The following is a 17356-nucleotide window of genomic DNA, read 5'->3' as shown; positions in this document are numbered from 1 at the left end:
GTGCCACAGGAAATATAAAAGGAATCAGAGAGTGTATCGAAGCAACATACCCTTGCTTTAAGAACGACATACAGTTGCCAAACTCCAGAAACAGCCTAAACCAGCAGTCTCCATGACCCTCCAGATGAAGGGTCAGGGTACCCACTATAAAGCATTCTCGTCATCGAGGGAAATCATGCCCACTAACCCCCCAACAACCAAAGCCACCTCCAATGCCAGGATTGCCATATGGACATGAGATGTTGTGTCCCTGCCAGAAATAAAACCGTGCTGATTAGGATTTACCAGTTCAGAAATAATTGTGGACAATCTATTGGCAAGAACACAAATGTAGATCTTGGAATCCACATGAATTAATGAAATGCAGTGATATGCTCCAGAGACCATAGTATTTTTACCTTTTTTTGGAAAAATAGCTACAATAGTCTCCCTCAGAATTTGGGGACCCAATTAAGTAGTCAAATGAATTAAAGAAATCTGTGAGCACTGGGGCCAAGATCTATGAAAGACAGAGTAAATCTCCTGTAGAATCGGATCAGGACAATGGCTTTCACTTTAGCAAGGGAATTAATAGGTCTTTCAACTTCCAAAAGAGTTATAGGTTCCTCCATGTTTAACTGCTAAGAGTGGTTAACCTTATAGCAGAAAAAAAGCAGGACAAATTGGTTAATATCTTTAGTGGAGGGAAAACAATCCTCATGGTACAGATTTTTACAAAACTGTAAAAAGACATCTCTAATTGCTGGTGGGTCAGTCATCATCTCCCTGTGCTTATCCCTGGTCTGCTGATTCGTATTATAGCTAGATATTCCCCTTACTGTAAAAGAAAGAATTTGCCCCATTTCCTTGTTATTCTCGAAGTTAGCCATTTGCCTAGCTCGGCCATTCTTAACCAACCAATCCCATATACACTTCAAAAGAGAAGCCCTGAGGGAAGTGGCCTGCTCTAAGAGCGGCTCTGAATCCTTTATGATAATACTATGAGCCAGGTTAAGTTCTAGCGAGGTAAAAGGTCAAAGTGCTGTCATTTCCTCTGCTAGAATCGTCCTCCATGGGTGGTAAGCAAACTGTAGACTTTGGCGGTCATTATGAGCATGGCGGGAAAGACCGCCGATTGCCGAGTCGGTGGTGAACAGAATTCTGCTGTTGGCGGTGAATGGAAACCCACCATATAATGAACGAAAAACCCAACCCCGCCAAACATTCCCAGACCACCACTCCCTGGCAGGAACCTGTCGGCGGGAATCCCAGCCCATCCCACCCCGCCACCGCCAAGCACACCCACATCCTGCCCTCCAAATAATGATGCACAAATCACCTCGGCGAACAGTGGAGGCCAGACGACCATTGGCGGGTCCGAACGCCACGGGCGGCAAGTGGACTCAACAGCAGCAAGTGCACACATTGGATAGGCGTATCACCCACACACCTGCCACACATCCAGAACCCCATAAAACACCCCAGACATACCCCACAATCCCTTGCAACGAAAGTAGGCCAAGAAGACTGAGAGCACCAGAGCCAGACAGCAAACGGCAGCATACAGGAGATGCACATCGACCCGCAGAGGAGCACCCTTACCCCATCCCCAGTCCCGACACCATCCACCGCACTCACCACATCCCCCCCAAAAATCCACGCTCCACTGAAAGGGAGCTAAGGACCATGGTTGACGAGATCCTGAAGGTCGAGCCACAAAGATTCGGGCCGAGGTGCAACACACACCCATCGCCCGGAAATTGGAGCTGAGGCAGACCATTCTCAACAGGGTGAATGCAGTGGGACACCATCCATGCACCAGGGACGACATCCAGAAGAGATGGAACGACCTGCGGGAGAAGGTCAGGGCCATGGCATCAAGGCACCACATCACAGTGCAGAAGACTGGGGGAGGGCCTCCACCAACACCACCCGACTACACCAACTGGGAGGAGAATGTCCTCGCCATCCTGCACCCAGAGGGACTCCCTGGACTCACTGGAGGAATGGACTCGGGTAAGTCATCTACAATTACCCCATATACACCACAGCTGCAATGCATGCACCACCTCACCCACACCCACCTGGACCTACACCCCACCCAGCCATTATCCACAACCCTGCATGACCTACAACCCACTAACAGGCCCACATCACTCCCGCTGTGCACAGTCACCCACCCCTGCACGTACCCACAATGGAACAATACCCCCCACCACACTGCAACCCCACCACTGGCGCTAAATGCTATGTCAACCTCACAAAGGCACCCTGGAAGGCCACTGAAATGAACACCAGCACAAAATAGCACAGTCCTGTAAACCTCATGCCTATATGCATATGTAACCGACATGTGTGTGTGTCCCAACAGGCACCACCACCCATGCAACCCTAACGGACGGGACAAGGAGTGCCACTGCCCTCCAGGGAGACAGAGCCACCTCACAAGACCGTAGCGAAGGATCCCTGGACACTGATGAGCAGGCAGGCCCCTCACACAGTCCAGGATTTTCACCATGCAGCAGCCCCACCCAGGAAACCACTGTCACCCCTAACACCCAGTCAGGACCAGCAGGGCAGGGGAGGTGTACCCACACCAGTGTACCCAGGGCACAGACTGGTGGAACACAGCTACAGAGGCCACAGTCTCCCACTCCCAACATGCAGACCTGTGCAGGGGACACAGGCACATGGGTCTGGGGCAAGTTTAAGTGTCCCAGTGGGCCGGGGGAGGCCACAAGATGGATGCAGCAGCCCAGGACGTTATTGCAGAGGTATTGGAGGCCTACCAACATACCCAAGACAGGTTGGTACAGATTGTGTCCACCCTTAAGCAAAGTCAGAGGATGCAGCAGCAACAACACCAACATGCCATGGAGCAGTGGAAAGAGCACAATGCCACAATGGCCACCATTGCTGGAGCACTGCTGCAGTTGGTAAAAAAAAAAGTCTGACACCCACACAGGACAAGAGGCCCCCACTACAGCCCAGGACAACCAGCATTTGATGACCCAAGCAGCAAAAACATCCCAGGAAATACCCTCCCAGGAAACCCAAGGACCAACCATGCCACCCCAAGAAGCTCCACAGCAGGCACCCAAACGTACTCTTAGGCCAAGATATGGCACTGGAAACCCAGCTAAGAACAAGGCCGCCTTCAACAATTGACTGTTGAATGTTTGCAAAGGCATAGAAGTCGAACTTGATGGCAGGGAGATCGTCACTTTGGGGGAATCGCACATAGTATTGCAGATGTTGTACAAATGTATTCAGAAATCTTGTCAGTACCTGGCTGAACATTGGCTGTGAGAAACCAGCGCCCATGCCCACTGTCACTTGAAATGAGCCTGTGGCCAGGAAATGGAGTGCGGACAGCACCTGCACCTCAGTTGGAATGGCATGCTGATTACGATTTCCCGGAGTTAGTGCAGGATCCAATAGTGCACAAAGGTCCTGAATAGTTGCACGTGTGAGTCTGTAAGTGATTATGATCTGACGCTCCACCATGGTCCCCATATCCACAAATGGTCTGTACACTGATGGTGCCCTTCCTCGCCAAAAGGGACGGTACCTACAAGGGGTTACAAAAAGGAGTGATGAAGACACATACATAGGCACACTTCTAATCATTTCTGCACTGTACTGTACATTGTAGTGTCTCTACAATAACTGCTACCTGACAGATATACATGTACATCACTAGGAGGGAACAGAGTTATTCATGTGTGCTACTATAGGGAATGGGTAGAGGCCTAGGTGGTTCATGTGGCTAGTAGGCCCTGCATTGTGAGTGGTAGGAAATTCAAGATGCGTAGGTGATGGCAAAATGTCTGCGCACTGTAGATCTGCCCCTTCGTTGTTGAAGTGACCTCATACCGCTAGCGGTTGACGTCACAGCGTAAGGCGGTGTTTACCACTGTTCGCAACCACATTAGCTAACATGGATGCCAATGGTGAACCCTGGCGTATCATGATTGCCGCCAGTGGTGACGGTGCATACCGCCGCGGAACGTACGCACGTTCGTCATCGGTTGATCACTTGACTCCCTGATCTCGAGCGGACAGGTACTCTACTCTGTGTACTGCTGTGGCCTGCCTCTGGCTATGGACGTGCCATGTGGTGCAGGTGAAAGTGCCCCGGCCTTCACCCAGGAAAAACTGGAGAAGCTAGTAGACAGGGTCCTGCCCCTGATTGGCAGCCTCTACGGATGGCCAGAGGTACAGGTGAGTCTGGGTTTGGAGGGCACTGTGTGTGTAATGGATGGTGTGGATTGGACATATGTGTGCTCCTCTGAGCATGCCTGGGCCATGGTGCATGGAATGCTGCGTGCAACTGTCCTGTATGTCTGAAAATACTGTCCGTCCCATGTTGGACAATTTGCCAGCTGTTCCTATCATGCAAGTGCCTGACCTCTGTGTTCCAATTCTGTGTCGCCCTTCTAGGTCAGCACCCACCAGAAGAGGGCACATTGGCATACCATCGCCAAGGAGTTGCGGACCCTGGGGGTCTACAACCGGCGGAGCACCCACTGTCGAAAGAGGTGGGAGGACCTGCAGCGCTTGGCGCGAAAGATCAGTGAGGCCCAGCTGGGAAAGTCCTCCCAACGTGGAAGGGGGCACTGACCCCCCTCAAGCGACTGATCCTGGCGGTGGCGTACCCAGATCTGGATGGGCGCTTGAAGGCTGCACAGCAGACACAAGGGTGTGAGTACTCATTGACCATACTTCAGTCTGGAAGGATGTCTGGGTGTGCAATAGGGCTCATGCTGCTTAGAGCAGGGAATTTGACTGGTGTCCATCTACTGTATGTTCCCCAAAGGGTGTAGGGGTGTCTCTGTCAGGTTTCACCTACCTCAGCTCAAAAGTATTTCAGGGATGCGTGTAGAGCAGTATTCTGGTCAGTAATCAGGGGCATGGCCATGGGCATAGTGTACGTGCTGCCTGTTGTGTGTGTCTTCTGGGTGGGTGTCTGTCTGGCCATTATGTACCTCCATTCAGCTATTTACAAGTGTCTCTCCTGTTTTGTCTCCCCATCCCTGTTCTCTTGTGTTGGTTTGGTACAGGATCAACATCTGGCGAGGGAGCAGAGGCACCGGCAAGTGGGAAGGCAGCGGCCCACGAATCCTCGGAGGCAGAGACAACCGATGCCCAGGGGACCAGTGGGTGGGAGGGCGAGGGGAGTTCCACAGGGGAGGCAACTACCACAGGAGGTAGTGACTCCGAGACCTGCTCCGGTGGGGGCTCCCCGGCGGTGTCGGACCCTAGTGCCCACACCACTACCGTGACATCTTCCGCCACCACATTCCATCACCGCCCTCCCTTCTGCTCCCCACCGAGTTACCCGTGCCTGCCCATTCAGAAAGGTGGGTGTCACCTTCGCCCCAGGCGCCTCCTCCCCTGCCCCAGTCAGCCCTGCTGCCCTCACAGAGGAGGCTATTGACCTCCTGAGAACCATCTCTGTAGGGCAGACAACCATTGTCAATGCCACCCAGGGGCTAGCATCAGAGGTGCAGCAGACAAATGCCTATCTGGATGGCATTCAGGGTGCAGTGCCTGCCCTACAGAGATCTTTTTAGGCTCTGACCTCCTCTCGGACGGCAGCCAGTTTCTCTGGCCATTTCATCCCCCCTCCAACCTCCTCTACCCCTTCTATCACCCCACTCCCTTCACCCGTCCAAAGCACACAATCAGACCTGCTGCCAGGCACATCAACACACAAGAAGCACACTTCAAAACACAAGCACCACACCTCCCACCACAAGCATTCACACATCCAACAGACACCTGCACACACAACAACGTCCACTTCCCCAAGTGTGCTCACCTCTTCTGCCTCCCTGTCTGTCCCCTCTACATCCACACCCTCATGCACTGTCCCTTCACTCACTGTTACTGCTCCTCTTCCTGCACTCACCACAATAGCAGACAGCCATACATGCACCCCATACACCACACCTGCACTCACCACCTCTACTGTAGTTGACACATGCAGCACACTCACCAGACTTGCAGACACCCACACAACATACATCCACACTAGCTGTCTGTCTTCTCCCACTGTGTCCACACCCCCTCCCAAGACATACGAACGCACCAAGACACCCACCCATCAGACATCCACCACACAACAGCATACTGAGCAGTCACCTGCACCCACTACACGCACCCCTACACCCCATATATCCACTCCCTCTGCCTCCACTCCCACGCCCTCATCCACGCCTACCCCAATTGCTCCCAAGAAACTTTTTCTCTCCCGTGCTGACCTCTTCCAACCCATGTGCCCACCCTGTTGTGTCCCCAAACGTGCCCACCTCCTTGCCCTTTCCGCTCCTTCCACATCACAGGCCACCCCGGTCCACCCTTCACATTCCTGTGCCCCTTCCCCAGAGAAGAAGAAGGCCCGGTCAGAGCCTAGGCCATCCAGCTCCACCCGAGCCAAACAGCCCCCAACCCCTTCAAAGGAGAAGCCCACCCCCCTCCACCCTCCACAACAAAGTCAAAGGCCCATCCCAGTCATAAATCCCCACCCCCACCACCCCCTGCCCCCCTTCCGTGAGGTGCCTGGATCCCCATATGGTGCCCTGTTCTGTGGAGTACCCAGCACTTGTGGGAGTCAGGTGGGGCCCATTGTGGCCCATGACGATTGGGATTTTACGGACTGGCCATTGGCCCTGTTTGCACTGTCTGGCTCAGTGGGCTTCTTAATAAAATTTCTGTGTGGCCTGTGTTTGTGCTACATGCAGTTACACCCTGGTGTTTGTTTTACTTTTTTTATGGGTGTGGGGCTTTTGTATTTATTTTGGTCAAGTTGCATTAGCCTTCGGTCGGGTACGTACCTCTTGGTGTGGGGTGTATGACTTGTGCTGCTGGGAAGGGTTGGGGGGTTGCCTGATGGGTGGAGTGGGTGGGTATGTAACTGTGCCCTTTCCTCCCTTGTGTCGTAGGCTGTGGTACTTACCGTCATCGTCTTCGTCGGCGGTTCGGTCTTCTAGGTATATGGCAAGGAGCAGGGCTGGCATGATCTGCAGCTCTCTATCCATGGCTGCCGCTGCACGTTCTGTGGGACTCCGGTTCGTGGTTCCTTATATTTGGTTTATTTCCGCCTGGCTTTGTGTGGCAGTGGTTCCCACCCCGGAACAAGGGGCGGAATGGTGGTTCATTATTTGATGGGTGGGTTGGGCCTTTCCGATGGCCTGTGGACGGACTCTGCCTTCGTCGGCAGGACTCCTCTCCTGGCAGTGGGTGGTTCGTGGGATGCAGGTGTTTCATTTGGTTCATAATTTGGCGGTCCGGACCGCTCCTCTGTTGGCGGCTTCTACTGCCACCGCTGGCGTAGCGGAACGGACCGCCATGTTCGTTGTCCCCAACATGAAGCCATGAGGGTGTCACATACCACCAGAGGTGATGCTGTGCCTTCATTGATGTTCAAACACTCTCATAAATGGACGCATATAGAGCTGACATCCTGCCTAAAGGAGACATTTTCATCTGAATGTCCAGCCACGAGGTCCCAGTATATGAGGGGATTCTTTGGGTTGGACAAACAAAGGTAGGAAATGATTGTCAGATAAAATCCGCAGATTAAATACCACCCTTGAAGATGAGATCAATGTGTTGCTGACCAAACACACATCTAACCTTGACATTGTTTTGTGGGGGCAGAATAAAACATAAACCCTGATTCAGTGGCCCACTCAAAATGGCAAAGATCAACCAGAGCATATATGAACGTGAGTTGGCAATGAAAATTCTTCCCTGATCATTTTTCACTTATACAGTGACTTAACTCCATTGATATTCCAGGATAGAATATGCAGCTGCTGGCCAGCACCCTTACCGGTTATAGGCATCTCATCTCCAAAACCACAAGATTCCCCTCCACCAGATCAACCAAAGCATACATGTACCAAAAAAAAAAAAACAATCCCAGGTAAGCTTCATCACTTGTGTGCTGGCCAATATATTCAAAGATAGTTTCCCTCTGCATTCAACCCCTATACTCTGTATCAAAAGCAGGCAGAACCACTTCACCGCCCCCATACACCAGCACCACCCTCACACCCAAGATTCCCATAAGGGGAACATGACCCTTCCCCCCTGAACTAAGCCCTAACCCTCACCTTTAAGGTTTATTTGTCATTACAGCTTACGGCTGGTGGTGGCACAGGAGGGCCAGCTCATCCCCATCTGCACATAGTCAATATTATAAAAAGAAGAAATTGGTAATAAACCCAGACAATAATAATATATGTGAATCATATACTAGATACATGCGTGATTAACTGATAGAATAGTACTCAACCGTTCAATAGCAGAAAAAGAAGAGGAGTAAGAGGAAACGTTATACCTCCTGGTTCCCACCAGACCCTCAAAGAGTGACTCCCCACATAGGACCAAATACAGGTTTGAGACAGTATGAGAAAGAGATCCCACCACACACCAAGTCCCTGTTGCCAAAGCCCAGCCCATTTAAACCTCTCCTAGCCACATACACCGGGCAGCAGCAATAAGTAACATTAATTGTTTAGGCCACATCAAAACATGTCAAGCTGTAAGAAGCCCCTCTCATCCACCGGGCTGCCATTCAGATAATAACTTCTGGACTTTCAATCCCTCGTAGCAGTAAATTGTCTGACCCTCCATACTGATCTGCAGAGTTGCCAGTTCCATTAGGGAAACCACAGCGCAAAGCTTTTGGAGTGCTGGGATACACTCCCGAGGCTGCCAATGTCTCACAACCATTTAGTGGTAGAAATCAGAGTGGACAAAAAATTCCACTTGCAGGCTTTGACTGGGAGCTTTGGAGTAGGTGCTCAATATATCTCTTGTCGCAGGATGGTTTAAAGGGAAAACGATGAGACCTCTGAATCATACAGTCCATATCCCAGTCAATGAGAGCGGGAAATGCCTCTTGAAACAAGGGCACCACAAACCCCTGGGGTCATTTTCTTCTGTGCCTCTCGGGATCCCTAGAACCCAGAGATTATTTCTGCATGGCCTGTTTTCCAGTTCCTCCACCCTGGATGAGAGAGTAGTAAACTGGGAGTCCTGTTGGGCAATCTTTGAGCTCTTTTCTTCCACAACCTTTCGGAGGGCTAATTGGGCCAAATCCACTACAACCACTCAGCATTGAATAATGCCAATGTTTTTTGAGAGCTTGCAAAGGACCACTGGGGTTTTCAGAGGAGCAGCCTGCAATGCCAGTGAGTCCTTCCTATACTCTTCCTGGTATAGTAGCAGGAGATGATATATTGTGGTGAAAGTAGGGGCCTCTAGCTCTGACCCTGTCTGATAACCCTCCAGATGGGGAGGTTTGATTGCTAGATGGAGGTTGATTTTCAATTGATGGAGTAACAGTAGGTATCGGTACTAGAGGCGAGCAAGTAGTAGAGGTCAGCCCAGTACTGTCGGGGTCCACAATAGCTCCTCTGCCGCCTCCTTCTCCACAGCAGGGTAGGATCTATTACACCCTGTTTAAAAGCTACAGACACAAAGTCCTCCAGTTTATCAGTGGCGACATTCTCAGACCCAGTCACTTTCCTAGTTTGAATAGTGTAATAAGTGACCCATGTTCAGAGAGGATTTCTCAAGGAGCACAGGACCCTGTGCAACCAATGCTGTTTGAGCTGCTTGGTCCATCTCCTCATCCCAATCACTGTCGGACAAATCCAAAAAAGAAAAAAATGCTTTCTGTGTTGCCTGATACAACCACAGGTTCCAGTCTGCCGGGGCCAGCAGGCTAAGATGGCAAAGGAGATGGTTGGAGAAGTGGCACCTTTAGCGCTGCAGATTCCTGCTGGTTAACCATCTCTTCCTTGGAAGCAGCCATACCAGATGTATTATCCAATTTGATATCCTGATGAGCAGGAGATTTGCTGGTAGGAGTGATACACTCCTTGCTGCTTGCAGTGGGTGCAGCCAGGGACAAGAAAGAAGAGGCTCCAGGGCAGCCTTCACTTCGCTCCTTAAACCTGGATCACTGATAAGGACGGCAGAAGCAGAAGACAAAAGGGGAGCCACAAAAGAGTCCAATGTCTGTTGTAATCGAGGGGCAAAACTACCCTTACTTGGACTGCTGAATTCAGGTAGTATAGTTTCTGCTTCTGATGGCCTGTATTGATGAGAAAAAAATACAGCTAAAGATGTTTTGAGTGATTTTGTTTGTCTATAGTTTACTGCCACCATTTTGTTGCATCCCTCACATGCATTCCCAGAGCAGTCAGTATAGTTTATTTACAAACATTTTGAAGTTCTTAACACACAGTAATTTGCAGTGATCTGTGGAGTAGACTCAACGCTTTCTTTCTCCTCATGTTACCAATCCAAGACACAAACATCATCTAAGCCAAGGATAAGAAACTTTTCATGTAGTGAGATCCACTCCAGGTTAGTCCAACTCATTGTGTGCTACCAAGAGCTAAACAACCTATACATTATTTGCACATAATCACATGCACAGCTCCATTTTCTACATGCCTAACCTTCTAAGAGTCAGATGCTATGATTTGCTCCGCATACAGTGATAAGGGCCGTATGGGAGGGCTGACGTGTAAGTGAGAGTATGGTTTTGGGTGACGTATGAGGTGTGTTTGGTAATGGAATATATGTGTATGGATGATTGAGAAGCTGGGTCATTTAGACTGAAAGCACAGTAAATTCTGTTTTCCCATATGAGGCACCATGACATGTTTAAAACGTGAAATACTCCTATTCCAAAATATGGGCTGTACATTCACTTGACAAAACAGCATCAGACAACTACATAACTTTAGAGATTCTACTTGGACCTTACATTTCTCTCAATTTAACCTGGACTGTATGTTTCCACTTAAACTAGTGACACAGTGCCTACTAGCAACTGGAAGGAAGAATCCTGTAGTTTGTCTAATTAAACCTGAAATTGTTAGTAAAATGCACTGAAAACTCAGCTAATTCTTTCAGGTGACTTTTCATTTCAATGCACAAACATTTTAAACATCCTCCATCAACACACTCTACCCAGCTAATTCCTTCAGTTCGCTACATTCCAATCACAACACTTCACTTGTGAACAAAGAGAAACCAAATAGCCTGGGGAAACAGAGAGAAAAAGCTACTTTGGTAAACATTGCCCATTCAAACATGTACCTGTTCCTCTGGGGTCCCATACGCCTGGCTGAATAGGGACATGACCTCCCTGGTGAGGAGGTCCAAATCCTCAGGGGAGAAGGCAGGAGTACTGTCACTGACTTTGCCTGGCATCCTGGCTCCCAGAGGTTAGTAACAGCGGCAAGAAACAAGGAGGTCTTGGCTGCAGTGTTAAAAGGCAAGTGATATTTTTTTAATAAGGCGCATACAAGTTCAAGGTGTATGCGATCTGAGACGGAGATAGACACAACCATTTGCTTTTGTCCAAAGCCATTACACATGTTAGCCTATGGCAGTGTCTGTCATGGATGGAATGTTCCACATACTACGCGGTCAACATCTGCAGAAGCCCGTCGGTAAGCCAATATCCTGACGGCAAGGTCAGGCAGCCACCATTTTAGAAAGTGTAATTGTGTATTTTTAAATTGTTTGTGCGTCACCAGCACTCAAAATGCTACTTTGTATACACATGTTTTTGGCAAGATATGACACATAAAACAGTGAACCATTACGGTTTAACATGGATAATGCTGCGATGTATGCAATACTTCAGTTGACTGTAAAAAAATTGAAAAAATACCTTTTAAAAATTTGCAAATAATACACTTCAAATGCATTATTCACACATTGTTCATTAAATATGTCAGACAGTAGCAAAGATGTTTGAAAATTATGGTAACATATACTGTATGACACAATAGGATCACTAAACTAACCTAGGCATGAGATGTGTGTTGATTGTAAAAGCCTTGTGTGAAATTTTTTATTGATAGTGCATTTTTCTTACATGCAGACATATAAACCCAGTGATGGGTAGAAGAAGATGCCCTCAAGGCTCCAGACTGTTTCCAGGCTTGCCACCAAGGAGGGACATACATAATCAAAACGTTCAGATTAAATAGGCAAACTATACTAGATTTGTGTCAGCAGCTGGAGACTAAGTTCATGCCTCACAATAGGGGCACAACAGCAATAATACCAATAGTGAAACACATGGCAGTACTTCATGTTGTGGCCACTGGCTCTTTTCAATACACTGTGGCAGTATATGGAGGCACTTCACAGCCAAGTTTCAGTGGTGTTCTACAAGAAGTCATTGCTTCAATGAGAAGACAAATCAACAGATTTATCCAGTTTCTAAGAGCTCAGGATTTGGCCAATGTAAAGGGAGATTTTTAATGACTTAGGTGGCCTACCACATGTGGTTGGAGCAACTGATGGCACACATATTGCCTTCATGCTACCACACACCGGGGAACAGGTCTACTGCAATCAGAAGAACTCCCATTCAATCAAATAGCAAGTTGTCTGCTTACCAGATTTATATATCTCAAGTGAGTGTACCCGATTTCCTGGGTCAACACATGATTCCTTTGTACTACGGAACAAAACTATACCCCTGCATATGTCACAACTTTGAAGTGAGAGGGCCTGGCTTGTTGGTAATATGACTTGAGGATCATTTCTTTAATCCTAGTATAGTAATGTACAATGGCCTAATATGATTTTAATCTATCAAGTCCAGTGGAGTGGACGTTTGGGCTCCTAAAGGTCAGATTCAGGTGTCCAGACAAGACATTTATATTTCATTATTTGTTTTGACATCTTTTTAACATTGGAAAAACATTACCAGGTTGGTATGTCTTGACTTATTTGTTTGAGTATCATATTTGACACATTTCAAAATGATGGTGTACAGAAGACATAGAAAAGGAATTACCACAACAAATACAGCACCAGCCTTTGACTTTGTATTGTGTGCATTTATTTTTAACAACAAGATGAGTTTAAAAGCTTTGTAATCAGAATGAAAAAACTAGAATGAAAAACAAAACTACACCATGATGGATGAAACTATATTTGTGGAACACAAATTGTTTGGAGTCCAACGCATAATACATATCTCTCCTCAAAAAAGGCAAATGTGTCCATGAAATAGTCCACAGAGTGAATGGGCACAGGTGCCGGGACTAAGATGGGTGGATCAGTTTCCTATGGTGGCATGGCCTCCCTCTCTGCGCTGCAGAAGGTGTATTTTGTAAGGAGGTAGGACGACCCCAAACAGGGGTACATGGGATAGGAAATGCTGTGCACAAGGTGTGATAAATTTCAAACATCACACCAGTCAAGGAACACAAATTGGAGTTTATATTTTGCATCTCAACATTGTGCTCCCTCTGCACCTGCTTAACGTCCAGTATCTTTGTTAGAACTTGGTCCATCACGTCCTGGGAGTCCTGTATTGCTCCCAAGAATCGGTTAATGGTGGTCTGGGTAACAATGATGCCAGCGGTCTCACTTTCCTGTCCCACAGATTCCCTCTCACAACACCTACCCCCGCTACCCTTGCCTTGAGGCAGTGTGGCCCATCCCAATGGGTCCTGACACAACTAGAGGTGGTGGTTGCTCAATAGTAGCCAGGACTGGGGGATAAAGGATGTAATATGTGTTCCTTTGGACACAGAAAGTAGAGATATCCACAGGCATAGTTGTTATAGCAGCTGGGGTGGGAGGTGCGGGTATGGACTGAGTGTGACTCACTGGGGCTGTCTGCCCAGACAGACCAGATAGATCAAGCACCCGCTCATCATTCAGACTTGCAGGAGTGGTGTCCTTGCTGCAGGCTTGTTCCTAGCTTGGATTGGAGGTGTCCTCAGTGGCAGACGATGGTCCACTGGTCCTGGGTGTTGGTCCTATTATGAATTACAAAAAAAAGGGTATGTATTGTACCTCAACTGTGTATTCACCTACAGATGACACAACCTAAATTAAGGAGATATTATGATTAATGGGATGTTGGGGACTTTGTGTAATTTTTTACTTTTTACTCATTCAGGTTAATGGACACAGAGGCACAGTTCAGTAACAAAGATAGAGATGTCCTGGGATGTAAAATGTTATTTAGAAAGTGTATATTCCATTTACCCGACATGCAACTCAACACAGTAAAAAGGAGATTTGAGATTTGAACCATTTCAAGGCCTAGCAGCCTCAAAACAAGCCATGGTACAACCTACTGGATTAAATGGCATTGGTCATCATATGTATACCTCAAAGTAAATTGTGTATCAATATTACTTATCATCAGCATGCCACAGAACATGTTTGGAAGGCTTTGAATATATACACTGTTATTTCTGCAAGCAAGTAAATTAATGCAATGCAGTTACAAGAAGGTCCCAAAATACTGGATCAATACAACAGATGAAATGTTGATACATGCATGAGGCAGGGTATCATGGTAGGTGTGGTCATTTGTAAGCACAATTGCCAATATTTGTGAAAAAGCGAGTAACATATACCTATATAATTAATACAGTGAAAATGAAACACATATTTATGATGTGTGCACACATATGTGTATAATGTGCATAGGTTAAAATACCACTTACAAGCACTATGCCTTCATGTGCATATGGAGGTGGTTTGGATCCTGCTTTTAGAAGAGCAATAACCTACACTGAGATACAGCAAAGGACTAGGCAAATGCAAGGGGTGATCCATGGAGGACAATCTGACAATACATATTGGTCATTGTTAAATAGATTGCAACAACCATGATCCTATTGATTTGGATAACACAAGGTACGTTTGGAACTGAAGTTTAAATGTATATGTTAAGATAGGTGTCTAGAGAAATTCTAAACTACTAAGTTAATGGCAAGGACTCTATTTGTGGTTAGTGAGACATACATAGGTGTACTTTGAGGGTCTACAATCCATCAGGGATTCCTCTCAAGCCTTCAGGATGTACGTTCTGCAAGACTTTCTCCTTCCAGGGAAAGAGTTGTAATGTGGGGCTGGAAGAACCACCGTCAGTCCTCTGGGCCTCAATGTGGCGCTTGAAGGCCACAGGTCATTCCTTCGCTTCCTAATTTCCTCCTGTGTGTGCAGATTGATAGCTACAGAATTCACTCTGTTGACTATTCTGTCCCACATTTGCTTTTCCTGACATATGGTTGTATTTTGTGCTTGCGCTCCAAACAATTGTGACTCTACTCTAATGATTTCATACACCATGACTGTCAATTCTTCCTCAGTAAAACATGGGTTCCTCGTCACTGCCATTATGATAAAAAATATATCTACTTGTGTCCCTACAGTGATTTAAAAAATTGTAAAACAATGAAAAGGTGAAAAAAAGAGGGAGAATTCGAAAATAACAAATAACCTGGCTGTCCAGTGATAAAGTTGTCCTCTGAATGGTGGTCAGCAGTGGAATGGCAAATGATCATGGTCTGAAATGGAATGTGTTTAATAGTGTGTTCTGCAGGTGTTCACGGTGTTGAAGGTGTCTAATATACATCAGGTGTGGGCTGCTCACATCCATACAATAGCTACAGCCACAGTCCAATGCTGAACGAGTCCCCCGAAAGACTCCCGCCATCATGGGACTGCCGCTGGTACATCACTAGCACAACTGTGTTATCTGATTAGGATCGGCACAATGCCGCCATCCAACGGCAGTAGAGTGCTATTCGTCAGCAGTGGAGTCCACTGTGTCAGCTGCTGGTTGCAGATAGTGCAACAGAGTACACTCCGTCAACGCAGATGGTGGCTGAATAGTCATAGATCCAAATACAGCATTCGGAAAACGTCAGCTTGATGGAGTACTTGGGACCACCGCCACAGTGAATTGGCAGTAATATCATCAAGATCTAAATCAGGTCCTTTGTTAACAATATTTCTGCAGCTTTATCTATGAAGAGAAAGTCATAATACAACTGCTCACCAGCCTCTCCAAAACTTTTCATCATCAAGGATGTTAACATGTCCAGATCCTGCATCACTGGTTTGCTGCTAGCCATTCACATGTTTCCTAAAGATGTATGTTATGAATGAACAATCTAAAAACACCCTGCAGTTCATGGTTTAGTGCCCTCCATGAGTGTATAGCTGAATCCAGTAAAAACTGTGCACAATGACAAGACAACATATAAATATATCTCTAATTCTCTCACAACCCATGTCATGAAAATTGAAGTAAGGGGTTACCTTTTAATATATGTACATACCTTCCTTCACCATTTTCAAAGCAATCGGGGTGAGTTTGTGGCTGGTACTGTGTGGAACAAGACCTCTGCCCACGCAGTGAGTTACAGCAGTGCGCCTAAGAGTAATCAAGTTGCTGAACTGACGTCAGCTTACAAAGTTGTTCTAATAGCAATACTACAAAAACCTAAAGAATTAGTTATTGTAACTGACTCTAATTACATCCATAAAGGATCTGTTGGGTGTTTGCCTAGTTGGAAACTGAGGGATATGCCTGGTATGAATAAGGACCCACAGAAGCATGAGAAACTACTCCATGTGATAGATGACGAGTTGGAAACTAATAATTTTACCATCAAAAAGAATAAGGGTCACGGCTCGATAGTGGTAGCTGAACAGGTCAGGAATTATGACACAGATGGATTAGGTAATGAGGGTGCTCATTGTGAAGAAAATATTAATCTACATTGTCTTTTAAGTGAAAGTCAAACTTCTGCTGTGAACCAGTCGCAGACTAGAAAAAAGGAGTAATTATAAAGATTTCAGCAGAGCCATGACGCTCCAGATGCAGATTTGATTACCACACCAGAAAACAAATTGGTCTGTTCTATCGCAGGATTTGAGATCAACAATGCGGTCTGTTTACCACAGAAACTTATGTGGGCAAAGAAGAATTAGGAGTGCTCTTTTAAAATACATTATGTGTAGTGGATGTGCAGCATGGAATAACCTACTGACTGGTACTAAACCCTTTAGACGTATCATGCTGGATCATGCTCATTCAGAGATAAAAGTAGGACTTCAAAGTGCTAAAAAAGATCTCTTCGATTTTGAGAAAAATATGCCCTTAGTGGCTTTTAAGATATTGAAATCTATTACTTAGTTTGTTTAGTTATTTCACAATTATAACCCAATCCACCCAACCTAGGTCTCGAATGCAAAAACGAGGTTTAACTCTACCCAGGTTTAACCCTGAGGTGAATTTTATTGGACCTGATTTTGAGTCCAACAGAGTTAAATATTTGCTCACTGTAATGAGCTTGGCCAGAGAGTGGGTAAAATCCGTTCCTGCTGCAAACTGTAAGGCAGAGTTTTAGGATCTTTTGATGACAGAACACATAGGGGGTTATTACAACTTTGGAGGAGGTGTTAATCCGTCCCAAAAGTGACGGTAAAGTGACGGATATACCACCAGCCGTATTACGAGTTCCATAGGATATAATGGACATGTAATACGGCTGGTGGTATATCCGTC

The sequence above is a fragment of the Pleurodeles waltl genome, chromosome 11 (assembly GCF_031143425.1).
Source record: "Pleurodeles waltl isolate 20211129_DDA chromosome 11, aPleWal1.hap1.20221129, whole genome shotgun sequence".
Classification (NCBI taxonomy): domain Eukaryota; kingdom Metazoa; phylum Chordata; class Amphibia; order Caudata; family Salamandridae; genus Pleurodeles; species Pleurodeles waltl.
Note: the sequence above shows the minus strand (reverse complement) of the source record.